This window comes from Rhinopithecus roxellana, chromosome 18 (genome assembly GCF_007565055.1).
Source record: "Rhinopithecus roxellana isolate Shanxi Qingling chromosome 18, ASM756505v1, whole genome shotgun sequence".
NCBI classification, from domain to species: domain Eukaryota; kingdom Metazoa; phylum Chordata; class Mammalia; order Primates; family Cercopithecidae; genus Rhinopithecus; species Rhinopithecus roxellana.
This window is the reverse complement of record NC_044566.1, coordinates 66,880,530-66,898,397: the sequence shown is the minus strand read 5'-3', so window position 1 is coordinate 66,898,397 and position 17,868 is coordinate 66,880,530. Positions and strand designations below refer to the sequence as shown.

Genomic DNA, 17,868 nt, shown 5'->3' with positions numbered 1-17,868 from the left:
AATTCTGTTTTTGGTTCTTTGAGAAATCTCCAACTGCTTTCCATAATTGCTGAACTAATTTACATTCCCACCAACAGTATATAAGTGTTCCCTTTTCACTGCAGCCTCCCTAACATCTATTATTTTCTGGCTTTTTAACAATAGCCATTCTGATTGTGCAAGATGCTGTCTCATTGTGGTTTTGATTTGCATTTCTCTGATGATTACTGATGATGAACACTTTTCATTCATTTTTAGCTTTTGATTTGAAGTGAGAGATATGTGATTATTTCTTTCACTTGAACACTTAGAGGCCAATGTAGTGTTATTCATGGGCATAATTTCAATATTGTTGTGTCTTAGGGAATAGGGAAGCTGGGAAGCCTGGGTGGGAGTGAGAGAGAGAGGCGGAGAGAGAGAGAGAGAAGAGGGGGAGAGAGAGAGAGAGAGAGAGAGAGAGAGAGAGAGAGAGAGAGAGAGAGAGAGAGAGAGAGAGAGAAACAGGGAACAGCCGGTCATTGGAGCAGTCAGAACACACATTTGTCAATTAAATTCACTGTCTTTTATGGGTGCCACTTGTGGAGCCCCAAGACAATTACGATAGCAACATCAAAGATCACTGATCACAGATCACCATAACAGATATGATAATAATCAGAGCTTGAAACATTGTGAGAATTACCAAAATGTGACACAGAAACGCAAAGTAAGCACGTGCTGTTGGAAAAATGGCTCCAATAGTCTTACTTGAGGCAGGGTTGCCATGAACCTTCAATTTATAAAAAACATAGAATCTGCATTGTGCAATAAAGTGAAATGCAATAGAACGACGTATGCTTCTATTCCCATTTCACAGATGAGGAAACTGAAGGTCCAAAATCATGTGACCTTCTCAGAGAGTTCCTGGTTTGTAGAGATTTAATCTCTATCATCCCTGACAAGAGCAATTGTTACGATTGAGCATGGTGGCATGATGTGCCAGTGAGCTAGAAAAACCCGTGATACTCGTCAGGGTTCTCTAGAGGGACAGAATTAATAGGATGGATGTATATATAAAAGGGAACTTATTAAGGAGTATTGACTCACACGATCGCAAAGTGAGGTCCCACAATAGGCCGTTTGCGGCCGGGTGCAGTGGCTCACGCCTGTAATCCCAGCACTTTGGGAGGCCAAGGCGGGCGGATCACGAGGTCAGGAGATCGAGACCATCCTGGCTAACACAGTGAAACCCCATCTCTACTAAAAATATAAAATAATTAACTGGGCATGGTGGCAGGCGCCTGTAGTCCCAGCTACTTGGGAGGCTGAGGCAGGAGAATGGCATGAACCTGGGAGGCGGAGCTTGCAGTGAGCCGAGATCATGCCACTGTACTCCAGCCTGGACAACAGAGTGAGACTCTGACTCAAAAACAAAAACAAACAAACAAACAAACAAACAAACAAACAAAACAGGCCATTTGCAAGCTGAGGAGCAAGGAAGCCAGTCTGTGGCCAAAGGTCCAAGAGTCCCAAAGCTGAAGAACTTGGGGTCCAATATTCATGGGTAGGAAGCATTCAGCACAGGAGAAAGATGTAGGCTAGAAGACTAAGCCAGTCTAATCCTTCCACATTCCTCTGCCTGCTTTTATCCTAGCTGTGCTGGCAGCTTATTAGACTGTGCCCACCCAGATTGAGGGTGGGTCTGCCTCTGCCACTGACTCAAATGTTAATCTCCTTTGGCAACAGCCTCACACACACACCCAGGAACAATACCTTGCAGCCTTCAATCCAATCAAGTTGACACTCAATATTAACCATCACAGAAACTGAAGCTAAGACTCCAAAACTATAACTGGATGCTGAGACTTAAGCTTGTATCATCCAGGTTGAGCTGCTAACCTTTCTGAGTTGATAAAACCTGACCCTCATACAGCTTTCAGGAAGAGGCTAAGAAAGCCATGTGGTCTCCAGGCCACATGTGAACAGAGCTTTGGCCACGTGATGTGGCTGGAATGAAAGGCTGGCATGGTGGGAGCAGCAGCTGGGAGGATCCAGAAGGAGCCAGCATGTTGCAGCAGCTCTTTGAAACCTCTGGACAAGTGGCAGAGACTCGTCCTCTGGCTGCACTTTTGTGGTTCTGGACAGCCATGGCACTGGGTCATGCTTTCTCATGTTCTAGGCTCAGTTTAGGGTAAGGTGGAGACATTGTCTTAGGGTTCCCCAGAGAAACAGAACCAAAAATATTTATAGATATGTAAGAAGGGATTTATTATGGAAATTGACTCATGTGCTTGTGGAAGCCAATAAGTCCTCTGATCTGCCATCTGCAAGCTGGAGAACCAGGAAAGCTGTTGGTGTGATTCAGTCTGAGTCTGATGGCCTGAGAACCAGGCAAGCTAATGGTGGTGTAAATCCTAGTACAAGGCCAAAGGCCTGACAATGAGGTGGGGTGCTGGTGTAACTCCTGGAGTCTGAAGCTCTGAGAACCAGGAACTCTGATGTCCAAGGTAGGAGAAGATGGGATGTACCAGCTCAAGGAGAGACAGGGAGAGAATTTGTCCTTCCTCTGACTTTTGGTTCTATCTGGGCCCTCATGTGGGATGATGTCCGTCTGATCTTTACCCAGTCTAGTAATTCAAACGCTAGTCTCTTTGGCAGACATCCTCACAGACACACCCAGAGAGGATGCTTTACCAGCTACCTGGGCATTGCTTAGCCCAGTCAAGTTGACACCTAAAATTAACCATCACAGACATATTGACCTCTGACCTGGATATGTTAATGGTCAATCTTTGCCCAGAATGTGGAAGATCTGTGGTTCATGAATTATCCAGAAATCTTTGCTTTCTTAAATTTTTAGGACAAAGTCTAAATCTTCTGACAACATTTCAGTAGCATAAATGGTACCATGAGTGTAACTGAACTCATAAGGTTTATTGCATGTGCCATCATCTCTGGACAGTGGCAGAGTGAAGGGCTGGCAATGCACATGAAATCACCTTCTGAATGTGTAGAAAGCCACATATAAACACCTGCAATTTGTTGTGACAGTAACTAGGTGTATCATAGGCCGTGCTCACAAGGGTATTTAAGCTTTGACTTCTACATTGCACCACTATTTTTTTGTCTTTTTTTTTTTTTTTAATTTTAGAGATGGGGTCTCACTCTGTCACCCAGGCTGGAGTGCAGTGGTGTAGTCATAGCTCACTGTAACTTTAAACTCCTGGGCTCAAGTGATCCTCCCACCTCAGTCTCCCGAGTAGCTAGGACTGCAGGCATGCACCACCAATGCCTGCTGAATTTTTTAATTTTTGTAGAGATTAAGTCTTGCTATGTTTGTTTGTTTTTGTTTTTTTGAGACAGAGTATCACACTGTTGTTCAGGTTGGAGAGCAGTGGCGCGATCTCAGCTCACTGCAACCTCTGCCTCCCAGGTGCAAGCAATTCTCCTGCCTTGGCCTCCCAAGTATCTGAGATTACAGGTGCACACACCACACCCAGCTAATTTTTGTATTTTTAGTAGAGACGGGGATTCATCATATTGGCCAGGCTGGTCTTGAACTCCTGGCCGCAAGTGATCCACCCACCTTGGCCTCCCAAAGTGTTGGAATTACAGGCGTGAGCCACTACACCCAGCCTGAGGTCTTGCTATGTTGCTCAGGCTCGTCTCAAACTCCCGGCCTCAAGCAATCTTCTTTCCTCAGCCTCCCGAGTTGCTAGGACTACAGGCATGTTCCACCATACCTAGCTAAGCGACACTATTTCTGAATAACCAATATTTCACAGGATACCTTTATTTAGTGTGAGTATGTAGGCAAAATGGTCTAACCTTTCTGAAAACTATATATACATACACACGCACACACACACATATATATAGTTTTTATATATGTAATTATTTATAACTTTTCCCATTGGGGGTGTAATGGTTTACAGTTGTGAGTAGAAGAGCCTGCTAGGGGAGCAACACACTGGGTATTCACCGTTTAGTCCACAGTGTCTAGCTGATGCCAGGAACACAGCAAGTGCTCCATATTTGTGTGCTAAATTAAACTGATGACAACTGAACCACATTAGTTCAGCCTCAGAGAGGCAGGCTCACTCCACGGGCGCAAGTCAGTGAGGGCCTGTTGGTCCACACGGCACTACGGTGAGAACTCAATGAAAAGGCCCCACAAGACACCATTTCTCCCCAATAGAAACTGGCTTTGTTTGTGATTATTTGGTCCTTTTGTTAGAACAGGAGGTTTCCCTCCTATCTCCCAGGAAATAATATGGGCACAAATCTGTGAGTCTAGGATGTGAAGGAGACACCATTAGACGTGGCATCTTCTGGGTCAGACCAGGGCAGGGCCAGGTACAAGAAACAGGGGCTCTCCTTCTCAGGTTGGTGCTGACATTTGGGGCTTGCTTTGGTCTTCTCCCAGGAGAGATCATTTGAGCCTTTTCAGGTCTGGAGTTGTTTGAACTGACTTAAGAGGAATTTTCCGCAGAAGCGAAGCAATAGGAAGCTTCCAAGCTCCAGTATTTCCAAATAAGCCCAAATTCTAGATTTCTACGGATAAAGTAGGCAGTTCTACTAGGAGACTATCATGAGGAATATGATGTACCCAGGCCAGTGGCAGGATAGCCGTGTGCCGAAATGAAATAAATGCTGGTGGTATTTCACATCCCCCACCAGAGGAAGCCAGAAAATAACAGTTACAATATTTTTTATTATTCAAGTGAGACTAGCAATTTCAACTTAGAACAGGATCAATTGTATAGCATTTCACAGTTTACAACACATTTTGAGTGAATGCTTGTTTTTTTTTTAACCATTGGAACCTCATATGCCACTTCAAATAACATACAAAAAGCAGATTGTGAGCTACAACATTACCAGGCCACAGGTCTTCATTTCCTGTGAGGAACTCGAGACCCACGTGTGACTTGTCTAAGGTCGCACAGCTGGTGTTTAACAGAGCCAGTCTTCTGTTAGCTATACGTACTGCTAAAAATTAGCCTTTGCAAGCAGACAGAACAAAAACGTGTGGTTGGCTGTCACCCCCACACTGAACGACAAGGCTGCACTTGCAGCATTACTGACACCTAAGGTTGATGACAGTCCTGTCTCTTTAAGAAGAAAAAAAAGGCCGCTGGGTAGGGGGAGCAACTGACTGCGGCAGGAGCCGCCTGGACCCAGTGCGGCTGCAGGACAGTCACGCTGGGACCTGCTGATGGCACTGGAGGAAAACAAAGACCGAGAGACCCTGATGCCCACAGCCCCCAGTAAGTCCGAGATTCCAGCTGGGTGGCCAGCGAGAAGGGCAGCTGCAGGAGCAGTGTGGGGATGGGCGGGCTCCATGGTGTGGTTGGCCATGGGTCCTCTGAGTCTTGGGAAACCAGGGCTCGGCCACTGCAGCTGCTGGGGGAGGTAAGGGGCCACTTTCCTTAACAAACCTGCCTTCGGAGAGGACAGAGACGAGAGGGCCTTCAGCGTGCTCTGCAGCTGTGAGTAATGAGCTCTTCTGAAAATGTAGTTTGGGTTGACTGCTTGTGAATTTGTGGGTGAAGAGCGGCTGCAAGGTGACTAGAGAAATCTGCCGCGGTCAAGATGCTGGACTCGCCGCTTTGTCATTTTAATTTCCACCGGGGTTGCCATGCACTGCCACAATGGAGCTGTTGCAGTAACACAGTGTGGGGTCCAGAGTCTTGCTGAACAATAAGATGGGATTCTCAAAGCAGCTTACAGTTAATTTGTAAAATTGCTCTCACTTTAAACAGCATGCCTTCAAACAATGCCATATGTTGTGGTTATCTTATATAATATTTGAAAATCCTGCTTTTAGTTAAAAATATTTCACATATTTAATTTTATTCTAGTAAGTGATCATTAGATTCTTTGAAAGAGTATTCCAGCTTTAGCAACAAAACCTCTCTCTCGCTGTCTTTTTTTATTCCTTAAAACAAGGTCAATACCTCAGAGAAGAGGACTGGATTTGTTTCTATTATAACATATCAATCGTTTTGGCTTTAATTTTATTCTCTCTGCCTCTGAAGATGGATAAAAGCCCATTCCACTTAAAAGGCAGAAGCCAGGTGGAATCCATGTGCTTAAAGCGCAAGCTGCGCTGAAGTTATTTTGAAGGGGAACTCTTCATTTCGCTATCAGTGCAGATAAAAGTAATTGATTCACAGGTCATGGATTAAACTAATAATAATAATAATTGACACAATCCCATTTTATTTGTCACATGACAAGTGGATTGGCCATATTGTTTTTCTTAAGCTGCCCATTGATAACCAGATTCATTCTAGGTTAATGCAGGGTCATCATGGCCCAATAGTTTTACTTCGGACCATCCAAACTGCCTTCCCTAATCTTGCCCTGAAGCCTTACTTTGGGCTGTGACAACGATCCCCGTTTCCTTTCCTCTCTCCTCCTGAGCCTCCCTTTCATCCTTTCTTCACCTTCCTAGGCTGTCCGGGCAAGTTTTTCTTTCTTTTCTCTTTGGATCTTAAAGACTCCTTGAGTCTCTTTCAAACCAAGCAAGCCAGATTTTCCACATACCTATTTTCCTTATATCTTACTTGAACTTTTCCATGAGTAAGTATTTTCTATTCCTCACATAATAGGAAGAAAAGTCCAATTGTAGAACTTGAAGACCAAGGTTTGCTTACATCCGAAGCATCTCAGGAACTATTGCTTTACGCTGGATTTGCTCCCAGAAGCCCCGGGTTCCAATCTCAGCTCTACCACGTCCTCCCTGCAGCCCCTGACAATCCACGTGACTTCTGCGAACCTCAGTTCCCTCCTGTGATGCAGTTATTCACTTAACGGTCACAGGGTTGAAACCAGGTGATGTGTGTGAAGGTGCTAGCAGGGTTCTTCACACAGTGTCACTATTTAGTAAGAGTTTGTCATTTTCTCACTCGGTCCACCATCTACCTAACCACCCATCCATGGTGAAGCATGCTAAAGAGATTCATGTGCTATTTCCCTAAAGGAATACATTTTGAAATGAACTTTCGGCTGAGTGCATCTGAATGAGTTCTGATCAGTACAAAATACATATTCAGTTCTTGCTATACATGAAACACTAAGCCATCTTGTCTATAAAAGGAATGCTGATGTTTCCATGTTGCCATAGGAGTATTCTTTGGAAGAGGGAAGGGCAATTCCCTTTGTACAACTCTTCCTAAATCCTGTATGACAGCAGCAGTGATGATGATGTTGACTGCTCCCACCATGAGCCTACATGAGGACTGCTAAATGTGATTGATGCGAAGGATGCCGAATTGGAAGTCAGGACAATTCCCATTGCTATTCTGATCTTGGACAGCCTAGGTGGCAATTTGCTCTTTGCACTGTCAATCCTGTTACTATTTTAATTTCTACTTTATATGTCTTTATCCTGCCATCTTTCCTTTCCTTAACTCTACACTTAGGATATGTGTCAGTTTTTTGTTTTTTTTTTTTTGAGACCGAGTCTCGCTCTGTCACCCAGGCTGGAGTGCAGGGGCGCCATCTCGGCTCACTGCAAGCTCTGCCTCCTGGGTTCACACCATTCTCCTGCCTCAGCCTCCCGAGTAGCTGGGACCACAGGCGCCGCCACCTCGCCCGGCTAGTTTTTTGTATTTTTGGTAGAGACGGGGTTTCACCGTGTTAGCCAGGATGTGTCAGATTTTAACGTCTAGGATGAGGCCGTTTCACCCCTACCTAAGGGGGAACATAGCGAAGCTGGGAAAAGCACTGGATTGGGGACCAAAGGTGTGGCTCTAGCCCTGCTTTGGCTTCTCTTTGTGCTAATTAGAAAGCCTCTAAGGTAAGAGACATAGAATAATCTTTCGATTTCCTTCAGGTTCTGGCTACATGATTCAGATATCTCTCTTTGGGGTAGCCTCAGTTTATAACAATTATTTGATCAAATTAAACGCTTTTGTCTCATTGATTCTTACAATAACCTTATGAAACAGGTAGCCCCATTTTGCAGATTACAAAATGTAACCTTAAGAGAGAGTAGAACCCCAAGTATTTCTTAGTAGTAAAAGGAGAGACTGACTAGATGGTAAGACTGGATTCTCTTGGTGAGCATCAGCAAGTTCTCAGACTGAACTCTGAGCTCTGTTCCTACCATGGTATCCCCCTCAGGGCACTTCGAGTTGATGATGATGTGAAACCCAAGGTGCCACGCTGGCTCAGGGTTTTGTCAGGAGAGATCTATGGTCCAGTTGTAATAACCTTACATCCAGACAAATATTTGTTGTAAATGTTCTGCTCGAGATTACAGGAGTCTGTCATCTAGGGCAGAAAATGAGGGCTCTACAGTCCACATAGCCTTTTAATGTGTTCTGAAATGACACTTAAAAATAAATCAAAGCCACCCTAATATAATTATTGATGATAATTTAAATTTTATAAACCTCCCTACCTCGTTAAAGTACTAAGTGCTAGAAAGGAGTATTTGAATTTTATATGTATCTAGAATTTGTGCACGTTTTCCCATAGTAATAGTTTAGCCTTTTTCCTTGTTTTTAATGCAATGATAAATTTAACCATTTAAAAAACCCTAATGGGATTACAAGATAAAATACACTAAATATTGCATAAGACATAGACATACTAAAAAATAATTCACGGTTTATCTGAAACTCAAAGTGTATATGCTTATATTTATGGTTTTTATTTGCTAAATTTGGCAACATGAAATAAACAGAGCTTTGATCAATGATAGCTACTTAGAGCCTAAGGAGATTAGTTTGTTAGGTCTTTAAGCTTCAAACATAAATTACAACCAATCTTTATGAATTTTCTGTCAATTATACCAAATATCCCTTTAGTTTATTTATTTATTTATTTATTTATTTATTTATTTATTTTGAGATGTTGTCTAACTCTGTCACCCAGGCTGGAGTGCAGTGGTGCAATCTCAGCTCACTGCAACCTCTCAGCTCACTGCAACCTCCACTTCCCTGGTTCATGATTCTCCTGCCTCAGCCTCCCTAGTGGCTGGGATTATAAGTGCCTGCTACCATGCCTGGCTAATTTTTGTATTTTTAGTGGAGACAGGGTTTCACCATGTTGCCCAGGCTGGTCTTAAACTCCTGATCTCCAGTGATCTGCCCACCTCAGCCTCACAAAGTGCTGGGATTACAGGCCTGAGCCCAGCCAATATTATTTATTAAACGTTTATGCTAAGTGACCATCCAGAGACAATCCTGATTATGAAGAACAGATCTATGTTCAATTTACCGTCATATTCCTGAGAGTCCCTGCTAAGAATAATAATAAAAAGTACCCAAGATTTTAATGTATTCGGAGTAAGATATACTGGGTTTTGGAACCTGGCTCCACATCATACTAGTTCTGACACTTAACCTCCTGTAGCCTCAGCTTCCTGCTCCTTAAATGGGATTCATGATAGGTTAAAAATCCCTACCTCGGGCTGGGCCAAGCGCAGTGGTTCACACCTGTAATCCCAGCACTTTGGGAGGCCGAGGCCGGCAGATCATGAAGTCAGGAGATCGAGACCATCCTGGCTAACACGGTGAAACCCCATCTCTACTAAAAATACAAAAAAATTAGCCAGGTGTGGTGGTGGCGCCTGTAGTCCCAGGTACTCGGGAGGCTGAGGCAGGAGAATGGTGTGAATCCGGGAGGCGGAGCTTGCAGTGAGCTGAGATGGCGCCACTGCACTCCAGCCTGGGTGACAGAGTGAGACTCCGTCTCAAAAAAAAAAAAAAAAAAAAAAAAAAATCCCTACTTCAATGACTGAATAACAGTTTAGTGAGCCTCTGCCATGATTTTACATGGTCAATCCTCCCCAAAGAGTTACTTTTTAAAGAAATAATTGAATATTATTTTTCCCTTCAAAAAGTCATATATTATTAGATAATATCAATTAAGATATTATCATGTATTGAAACGACACTTAAAAATAAAATATATTTTAGTCATATAATCTATTTTTAAAATTTCATTTAACAGCTTTATTGAGATATTCACGTACCATACAATTCTCTCATATGTAATGTTATTTTTGTGTAAAATTGTATATTTGAGGATAAATTGAGCTTTTGAAGGTAAATCTAAGACTCTGGGACCTTCTATTTCAGTGCCAGCCCCCTAGCCTCCTGCCTCCCACAATCAGCTCGGCCTGTTGACAAGCTAGAATCTGAGGCTAGATAAACTACATACAAAATATGTGTAGTTTTATTATCTGTAAATTGGCCAAAGTGACTAAATTCTTCAATCTTTATTGAATACTTTCTGTATGCATAAACCTAAGTAGGAGAGTCAAAGGTGAATAAGATATTCTCGAGGAACTTTCAGCAAAGCAGACGAGAAAGATTTGTATGACACAGAAGGGATTTGGAGGACTGGAGGAATAATTTATATATTTTTCTTATTGAAATACAGTGTCTTTTCTGTTGTACATTTTACATCGAAATCTTTAATTACACACACATCAAAGATCAGTAGCACTCACCTTTAGCTTCACCTTTTGTGCTCTAGAAACTATTTTACGGACATATTCAATTTAAGGTCGGGGAGTGGCTGTGGTGACCCCCGACCTTTCCTGCAGCACCCTGTGCCAACACAGGTCTTTCATTAATGTCATCCAAAATACTTGCTGTGCCTTACATTTTCAGGTCTATTGATTTATAGCGTGAATTCATCCGACTTTTCCATTTTGCAAAGGTTCTATTTTTAAACCAATTTAGTCTTTGCTGACTCATCCTTTCTCCCGAAGTTAGGAGAGTGAGATGATTACTTTGCTGTTAATTCCCATGAAGGCGTTCTGTGGGCCTGAAGTCGCTGCATTTGGCTCCTTGTTTCTGTAATGTTAGGGGCTTTCAAGGGTCAGCCTTCACCATATCCCAGAGGATTTAGCCATGTATGAATTTGGTCGGACCAAAAGGATGAATTTTTCATTCCCATCTTCAGATGAACATGGACCCCATTCTTAGGAGATCACCAAAGACAATTCTGCCTCTATTCCTTTCTCAAAGAGCATTTCTAGGGAAACTCAATCTATTTTGCCAGGTGCAGCTGCAGAGGCGTGTGTGAACACGGCAGCACTGAACACCATGAAAAGGGAAGGAATCCTTCAGGGAAGAGGGGCTTTACTAGCCCCAAAGACACCCTTAAACCAACAGGGAAGACAGCGTATCAAAGGAGATAGAGTATTCGCGTGGCTCCTGATTATATTTTAATCTCATTCCTGCAGGAGAGGACTTTCTTGTCCTGTCCTCGGGGGACAGCCAGGGGTTCCTGTGCTAGTTCCTGGGAAGCTTGCTTTATCCCGCCTTCTCTCTGGTGCAATTCACTTTGTCACCTCAGGAACTTCTTCACTTCCTGCACTCTTCTCCTGCCTCCCTCTGCCAAAAGGCCTTACCTCTGCCAAAGGGCGGCGTTTAGCTCAGGGAACAGCTCCTTTTATTTATACAATAGCTGTGATTTAAGTCCCCAGTCTCCTGGCTGTTCCTGTTTCAAACTGTGTAACTCACAGAACTTTTCCCGTCGGTGAGTAAGTGCAGATGGCATGTTTATCTTCCTCCTTCTTAAATGAGATCATATGTACTGTAGTGCCAAGTTTTCCTGCTGTGGGTCAAGCCCAGATGCCAAAACAGGGTAGTTTTGCTGGGAAGGCCAAGAGGTCACTGAGTGGCACACGTGCTTGTTAACTGTGGGCAGTGGCTTCAGGTTCCAAGCTGGGGGGAGGGGAGCCCTGGGACCTAATAGCTGTTGGACAGCACTGGTTGTTTTGAGACCTGGAGCATGAGAGGAGGTCATGAAATCAGTGGGCAGAGAACATCATGAACACATTTCATGTCACTTCATGTGTTAAAAAATACTACCTCAGCAAAAGTAGCAGCATCTAATACTCGCAAAAACCATATGCAGCTGACTAAATGCTGTTAGGACACAGCTCAGTTTGATGTTGCAGTGATGTGGTTCATGGATAAGGCAACTGTTTAGGGATGAGGAAAGTTGGGCACAGCAAGATTATGTGATTTTCAAGCCATGGTGAAGAGAAGACCAAAGTATGGGCTGTTGCTGGACTCTTCTGGACACCCGTTTCCTTCTCTATATAACGAAATTCACAATTCCCTATCAAATCACTAGACTTAGAGACTGAAATAAGATCATCCCTATGAAATCGCTTTAACAAATCTGAAATACCATGCCCCTACAAGGCAATCTTATTGTACTGCATTTTAATTTCACTATCGACAACATTTCAATCGTATAAAAGTTTTGTATATACTAGTATTCTTTGCCATGTCACACAGACCCCCGGCGGCCGTGCTCTAGCTCACAGGCACGAGCCCGCTCTCGCAGGGAGTCAGGTGGGGTGCAGCTCCGGGGCCCCCAGTCCAGCACCCACCTGAGATCTTCACACCCTGAGCAGAGCAGTAGGGGCAACTTAACGGGGCACCAAGTGGGCAAAAATGGCGCCTTCCCCACTGCGTGTGCAGGAGGGTGAATTCCTGGATGTTGAGGGGTGGGGGCACAGAAACTCCCCACCCACTCTCCCCAGGAAGAGGGCAGGGCCCATGGGGATGGGTGGGGCCCACGGGGACAAGGATTCCCCTCCCCTCTTCCCCACCACCACAGATATAAGGCCTCAGTGGACACCAAGACCCCAGCACAACATCAGGCCCCAAGTGACACAGGACTCTAGGTGGACACCAGACATCAGACACCAGGTAGATGCCAGGCCCTAGCCAAGTGGACTCCAGTCCCTGCGTAAACATCAGGTCCCAGTTTGGCACCTAGGCCCCAGCTGAACATCAGGCCCCTGGTGGATGCCCAGGTTAATACCAGGCCCCAGGTGGACACAAGGCTCCAGGTACATTCAGGCCCCAGGTGGAAACCAGGCCCCAGATGGACATCAGGCAACTGTATGTCAGGTCCCAGGTGGACACATAGGCCCCAGTTGAACACCAGGCCCCAGATGAACCTCAGGCCCCAAGTGGATGTCCAGTCCCCAGGTAAATACCAGGGCCAAGGTGAACAGGAGGCCCCAGGTAGATACCTAGGCCCCTGGTGAACATCAAGCCGCAGGTGGAGACCCTGACCCCAGGGGCCATCCAGCTCGAGGCGAACATCAGGCCCCAAGTGGACACCAGTACCCAGATGGACATCAGACCCCAGGCACACACTGGACTTGAGGTATTCACCAGGTACCAGGCTCAGGCCCAGGCCACCGCTGGACACAATGAAACAAGTTCCATTCAGTGATATAATAGAGCACATCACAAAGCTCCTTCACCCATATCTTCATAATAATTAATTGGGCTGGATAGTCATAGGTTCATGTATAGGCCTAATAACCTCAGAAATGGAATTATTTAGTTTCTACAAAACGTGTGTTTGGACTTGTTTAATGGAAACTCAGGTTCCATTCAGTGATTTAAAACAGCACATCCCAAAGCTTCTTTGCACATAGCTTGGTTTTCAGTATTAGAACTGGATGTTCATATGTTGATATATAAGCCTGATAGCCCCTGAAATGTCGTATCTGAGATTCTACAAAACGTGTGTTTGGACTTGTTTCATGGAAACTCAGGTTCCATTCATTTATATAAAACAGCACATCAGAAAGTTTCTCCTCACGTAGCTTGTTTTTCATTATTAGGGCTGAAAATCTATATAGGTGTAATAGTCTCATTAAGGTTTGATTTTCTCACTTATGTGCTTAATCATCTAGAAGTGATACTTGTGCACAGTGTGGGGTTCAGATACATTTTCGTGCTTGTGTCCATATAGTTGGCCGCTTGCCCCAGTAACATTTTTGGAATGGCCCAGCTTTCCCCACTAAACCCCTCTGATACTTCTCTCATGTGTCAGGTTCCCGTTAATGCAAGGGTCTGCTTCCGAGCCTTTTCCTCTCTTTGATTGTTCCCGTGTGAATGCCACATAATTATTATGGTTTCTTGTTAAAGCTTAGTATCTTCTAGAGGAAGTCTTCCCTCTTCTTCTTAAGTAGTGTCTTTGGTTATTGTGTTTTTATTTTACAAGGTTGTTGGGGTTTTGATTCAAATTGCTTTGAATTAAAAGATCAATTTGAGGAGAGTTGACATTTCAATAATATTTAACCTTCTGGTTCATCAGGTACATATCTCCATTTTTAAAGGGTCTTTTTAATGTCTTTCATTAAAGTTTATAGATTTTCTTCCTAAAATTCCTATACAAGGTCTTTCATTATAATTACTCCAAGGTAACATTTTTTCTTGCTATGATAAATGTCTGTCATTAACAAATACTTTTCTCTTAAACTCTTGCTGGTATGTAGAAATGCAATTTAACTTATATCAGTAATCTTGAAAAAATCTGTTATTGACATTGTCAGTTTGTCTGAATTTTTTTGAACACTCTATCAGTGAATAGTGACGGTTTTGTTCTCCCTTCCCCTCCTCCCTGTTCCTCTTTGTTTTTTCTGTCTTGTTCTGGCTGCCCTCTCCAATACATGCTAAGTAGAAATAGAGATCGAGAAATATCCTTATCACTGCTAAGCACCAGACTTGCCTTTTAGTTTGCCCCTTAAAAAGTTCCTTTCTACTTTTTTTTTTTTTTTTAAGACTGAGTTTCCTGTTGCCCAGGCCAGAGTACAATGGCGCGATCTTGGCTCACTGCAACCTCTGCCTCCCGGGTTCCAGCAATTCTCCTGCCTCAGCCTCCGGAGTAGCTGGGACTACAGGCGCCCGCCACCACGCCTGGCTAGTTTTGTATTTTTAGTAGAGATGGGGTTCTACCAGTGTTGGTCAGGCTGGTCTCAAACTCCTGGGCCTAAGTGATCTGGCCTCCGTGGCCTCCCAAAGTGCTAAGATTACAGGCATGAGCCATGGTGCACGGATGACTTTTTTTCTTTTACCTTGATCAGTCTTCCAGAAGTTTGCCAATTTTAGTAGTGTGTGTGTGTGTGTGTTTTTTTTTTTTTCTCTGTCTCCCGGGCTGGAGTGCAGTGGCTGGATCTCAGCTCACTGCAAGCTCCGCCTCCCGGGTTTAGGCCATTCTCCTGCCTCAGCCTCCCGAGTAGCTGGGACTACAGGCGCCGCCACCTCGCCCGGCTAGATTTTTGTATTTTTTTAGTAGAGACGGGGTTTCACCGTGTTAGCCAGGATGGTCTCGATCTCCTGACCTCGTGATCCGCCCGTCTCAGCCTCCCAAAGTGCTGGGATTACAGGCTTGAGCCACCGCGCCCGGCCTTTAGTAGTGTTTTTAAAGAATTAACTTTTATTTCTCTTTCATTAATTCTGCTCTCATCTTTATTTCCTATTTTCTTTAGGTTTATCCCCAAGACATTTTTTCCTAAATTCATTTTTTTTTTTTTTTTTTTGAGATGGAGTCTTGCTCTGTCCTCCAGGCTGAAGTGCAGTAGTGTGATCTCGGCTCACTGCAACCTCCGCCTAGCAGGTTCAAGCGATTCTTCTGCCTCAGCTTCCTGAGTAGCTGGGATTACAGGGACACACCACCATGCCTGGCTAATTTTTTGTATTTTTTAGTAGAGATGGGGTTTCACCATGTTGGCCAGGCTGGTTACGAACTCCTGACCTCAGGTGATCCACCAGCCTCGGCCCCCCAGGGTGCTGGGATTACAGGCATGAGCCACCACACCCTGCCTTTTTCCTAAATTCTTAAATGGACACTTAATTCACTAATTTTTAGCTTTTCTTCCTTCTGGATGAAGTCATTAAAGGCTATACATTTTCTCATAAATTTACTGATCTCCATTTTTAATAACAAAGAGTAGGTTAAAGACTTAGAGTTTTCAGTAGGCACTTTGATCAGCATTTAATGAGTCATTTGTATTCATTTTATTCATCTTTAAAGTTATTTTCTATTTGTCTTACTAGGTTTCCATTTATAGTAGATGGAAAGTTTCTTTTCATAATACATTTATTTAATTAAAATATCATTTTGGGAAAAATAAATATTAAGTGAAGAATAAATAGGTGGTACACAAGTAGGCCAAAGATCACCAAAGTTGTATGTCGTAGCTCAAAAATGAAAAACAAATTATGAGAGTGATTCATTGGGGGCTATATTTTGAGAACAGAATGATCTGCGCAACCGTTACCTTATCACCTTCACACATACTGGCTCACAGCACACATAATGAGTCCATCGTGGTGGGTAATTTCTGACAACTATGGAGAGTATGGCAGGTTCCAGGGAGATGAACATGTGCAAACGTTCTAAGTGTCCAGGAAAGGAATAATAGTGTTTGGAATTCTGAACTGTGAGCTGGTTGTTAATGGCAGAAGTAGTATTAAAATTAAAGACCAGGCTGGGTGCAGTGGCTCACACCTGTAATCCCAGCACTTTGGGAGGCCCAGGTGGGTGGATCACCTGAGGTCAGGAGTTCAAGAGCAGCCTGGCCAACATAGTGAAACCCTGTCTCTACTAAAAATATAAACATTAGCCAGGCAAGGTGGTGTATGCCTGTAGTCCCAGCTACTCGGGAGGCTGAGGCAGAAGAATTGCTTGAACCCGGGAGGCGGAGGTTGCAGTGAGCCAAGATCATGCCACTGCACTCCAGTCTAGGCAACAGAGCGAGACTCCATCTCAAAAAATAAAAATAAATAAAAATAAAAATGAAGTTAAAGACTGGATTATTTGAAAGAGACTGCGTTCAGGAGGTGTGGGATAAGGACACAGTGATCTCTGAGATCTAGCATGTGTGTATCAAGGACAAGTCATGTCATGTTTAACCCACTTCCCCCTTATTATTAGATGAGACTATCTTATTAGATGAGACTATCAGACTGGCCGGGCAGTGTAAGTCAGAAGGAAGACTGCAGCTTGGATTAGTAATCCATTGGGCAGGATCATCCTATTCTGTTAGAAAGGACAGGAATAAATGTGATTGATAACAGTATATGTACAATGGCTAAGAGAGTTACTGAGGAAATATTATCCAAAGACCGGTTTTTGTAACGAACGTATCATTGTCCATGGGGAGTAAAATTTAATAATTTGCCACGCAGCTTTATGCTGTTTAGCAGTTTTATCAAACATGCCTGTTGATATGAAGTTAATTAATATTCTAGATCACAGAACATGTATTCTTAAAGATATCAACAAACTGGAATTAGAGATTTAGTGAGGCTGACAAGCATGAAAGCGCATGAAAGCGCAGTGTTCCGCTGAGATCAATACTGCTCCGATTCCCTTCTGAGGTTCTTGCAGAGGCGGAGCGTCAGTGGCAGATGGCCTGGAGGTCTTGCTTCCAGTGTAACTAATTCCAGACTTCCCTTGAGCTCTTATCTATCATATAAAACCTGCTTGTCTTACATTCATATAAACATGTTTATATTCATATCTTTTTCTTTTTGAGACGGAGTCTCGCTCTGTCTCCCAGGCTGGAGTGAGTGGCACGATCTCGGCTCACTGCAAGCTCCGCCTCCCAGGTTCACGTTATTCTCCTGCCTCAACCTCCCGAGTAGCTGGGACTACAGGTGCCCGCCACCATGCCAGGCTAATTCTTTGTATTTTTAGTAAAGACGGGGTTTAATCGTGTTAGCCAGGATGATCTGGATCTCCTGACCTCATGATCTGCCCACCTCGGCCTCCCAAAGTGCTGGATTACAGGCATGAGCCACCACGCCCAGCCCCAGTTCCTATATTTTACAGATAAAGAAATTGATCCTAATCCTTCACTTTGTTATACATGACTTCTTTTAATTTTAAACATTTCAAACTGGAGTCCAGTTATAAGTCTATTATCATAAAAAGGTTTCCATCCTCTTGCTAATATAGTTCCTTAATTTAATTTTAATTCTTAAATCCTAAATTTACATATATAGTTTTTCTAATTCTTGGCATGGCAATCAAAATTTCATGAACTATTCATGAAAGAATAAGAAGATTTTGCATTGGTATGTTTGAGTTAATCTCACTCATGATGCCTAGTAATAT

The 17,868-nt window shown here is 43.5% G+C and overlaps 1 protein-coding gene across 2 annotated transcripts in view; it reads left to right on the top strand.

Moving 5' to 3' along the window:
- The first annotated feature begins 5,119 nt into the window (after nt 1–5,119).
- Nucleotides 5,120–17,868, top strand: part of SACS (sacsin molecular chaperone) — a 94,018-nt gene continuing 81,269 nt past the window's right edge. For both annotated transcript variants that reach the window (XM_030922045.1, XM_030922043.1), the window contains exon 1: nt 5,120–5,228. The gene's annotated coding sequence lies outside the window, so the exon portion shown is untranslated. The remainder of the gene's footprint in view (nt 5,229–17,868) is intronic.